This window comes from Hippopotamus amphibius, chromosome 15 (assembly GCF_030028045.1).
Source record: "Hippopotamus amphibius kiboko isolate mHipAmp2 chromosome 15, mHipAmp2.hap2, whole genome shotgun sequence".
Classification (NCBI taxonomy): Eukaryota; Metazoa; Chordata; class Mammalia; order Artiodactyla; family Hippopotamidae; genus Hippopotamus; species Hippopotamus amphibius.
In genome coordinates this window covers 37,992,876-37,995,686 of record NC_080200.1, presented here as the reverse complement: position 1 = coordinate 37,995,686, position 2,811 = coordinate 37,992,876, and the positions used below count along the sequence as shown (strand labels likewise).

At 38.1% G+C, this 2,811-nt stretch overlaps 1 pseudogene; it reads left to right on the top strand.

Annotated features, from left to right (window-relative positions):
- Window positions 1-1,385: 1,385 nt before the first annotated feature.
- LOC130836999 (eukaryotic initiation factor 4A-II-like) lies at window positions 1,386-2,466 on the top strand (annotated as a pseudogene).
- The last annotated feature ends 345 nt before the right edge of the window (window positions 2,467-2,811 follow it).

Below are 2,811 nucleotides of genomic sequence, written 5' to 3'. Positions count from 1 at the left end.
TTGTTTTACAATGTTGTGTTAGTTTCTACTGTACAGTGAAATAGAGTTCCCTGTGCTGTACAGCAGGTTCTCATTAGTTATCTATTTTATACATATTAGTGTATATATGTCAATCCCAATCTCCCAATTCATTCCACCCGTAAGTTGTTAGTATAGTTTTTAATGGAAGGCATGTATTGGAGTGGCAGGGCTAAAGATGATCTGTCAGGTTTTGTAACATCATCCTGTTACTGAAACAACACTAGGCTGGTACAGATATAGTATTTTATTAGGAGCAATAGAATAATCTCAGGTAGTTAACATAGTCCAGGCCTCTTAAAAGCTGAAAGTATTTATAGTCAAAAACACCTATGGAAGCACATACTCCAAGTACATAAGTAATGTACTATGTACTATATACATATAAAGTATATGCCTATGGAAGCATATACTGCAAGCACTTAAGTAATTTATGAGCAAGTCTTTTCAGTCAGGTTAAAAAAAAATAGAACCAGGAGATCACTGGGAAATTGCTATCAGCCTTTCTGGTCCCACTGATGTTGATTATTAGGTATTTTTCCTCAGAACTCATCTTGATAAGCAGATACCTCTCAGAGATGATGTCCAAGAATTTAACTTATGAAGATGGAAAAAGAGTAAGGAAGGAAAAGGCCAAGACACCTGAACATCAGCAGAAGGAGAACTAAATTTACCTAAGTTGTTGTTTGGGAAACACGGGCACAATCCGTGTGGCCAGTGAGGAAAATCGACAGAGGGGTATTGGTGAAATGTCCAAAGAAAATTTCTCCCAATGAACCTGTGACTCAGCTATTCCTTAAGCCTGCTGCCAGCACTATAAATAGGTTTTTTTTTTTTTTTTAATGGCGATGCTTAGTTTTAATTATTCCCGTTTCGGGAAATAGGGGAATATTGTTGGCAATGAAATCCCATGATAAGGGACAGGGCAGGTGAAGAGAGACTAAAGAGAAGAAAAGACCCATCAGGCCATGTCTGGGGGAGGAATTAAAATGACATGTTCATATCATTATCTGCTCTGTGTATGGAAAGGAAAGGAAAACTTATTTGAGATCTGAGATGCATTTAAAAATATATTTACATTGTTTGGAGGAAATAAGTTTGAAGCCCAGGTAGTAAAAAATCACTCAAGAGGTTAAACACTAAATTAAAATTTACAAATGGAAAAAAGAGAATTTTCAGTTGTATTTTGGGGGGTTTTCCTTTCTTTTTATTAAATAGAGTTTAACTGGCGTGTATACTAACGTCTGTAAGTCCAAATCAAGACCAGCCTCAGAAATACATGGTACAAATTAAGGAGCTTTGTAAAAAATCATCCTCAAAAGAAAGTCCTCTGCTTTTCAGTCAGGCGCTGAGTGGGTTTTCGGATCATGTCTGGTGGTTCCGCGGATTATAACAGAAAACATGGCGGGAGGGAATGGACCCCAATGGTGTCCGTTGAGAGCAATTGGAATGAGATTGTTGATAACTTTGACGACGTGAACTTAAAGGAGTCTCTTCTTCGGGGCATCTATGCTTATGGTTTTAAGAAGCTGTCAGCTATTCAGCAGAGATATTTAATACATATTCTGTGTATTAAAGATCCAAAAGGTAATTCTGGCACTTGGAGACTATATGGGAGCAACTTGTCATGCCTGCATTGGTGGAACCAATGTTCTAAGTGAAATGCAAAAACTGCAGGCTGAAGCACCACATATTGTTGTTGGTACACCAGGAAGAGTGTTTGGTATGTTAAACAGAAGATACCTTTATCCAAAATGGATCAAAATGTTTGTTTTGGATGAAGCAGATGAAATGCTGAGCAGAGGGTTTAAGGATCAAATCTATGAGTTTCCAAAAATTAAATACAGGTATTCAGGTGGTGTTGCTTTCTGCCACGATGCCACGGATGTGTTGGAAGTGGCCAAAAAATTCATGAGAGATCCAATTCGAATTCTGGTGAAAAAGAAAGAATTGACCCTTGAAGGAATCAAACAGTTTTATATTAATGTTGAAAGAGAGGAATGGAAGTTGGATACACTTTGTGACTTGTGCGAGACACTGACGATTACACAGGTTGTTATTTTTCTCAATGCAAGGCGCAAGGTGGACTGGCTCACTGAGAAAATGCATGCCAGGGACTTTACGGTTTCTGCTCTGCATGGTGACAAGGACCAGAAGGAAAGAGATGTTATCATGAGGGAATTCCAATCAGGGTGAAGCCGTGTTCTAATTACTACTGACTTGGCTCATGGGATTGATGTGCAGTAAGTGTCATTGGTTATAAACTATGATCTACCTATCAATCACGAAAACTATATTCACAGAATTGGCAGAGGGGGTCAATTTGGGAGGAAAGGTGTGGCTATAAACTTTGTCACTGAAGAAGACAAGAGCATTCTTTGTGACACTGAGACTTTCTACAATACTACAGTGGAGGAAATGCCAATGAATTTGGCTGACCTTATTTAATTCCCGGGATGAGATTGTTTTGAATGCAGTGCTCGCTGTTGCTGAATAGACGATCACAACGTGCATTGTTTTTCCTTCTTTGGGAACATTTGAATCTTGTCTCAATGCTCATAACGGATCAGAAATATAGATTTTGATAGCAAAGCAACATTAGTCGTGAGCTCTTGTGAGGAAAGTCATTGGCTTTATCCTCTTTAGAGTTAGACTGTTGGGGTTGGATATAAAAGATGGGGTCTGTAAAATCTTTATTTCTTAGAAATGTATTTCCTAGTCCTGTAGAAATGGTTGTATTAGATGTTCTCTATCACTTAATAATATACTTGTGGACTAAAAGATATGTGTTGT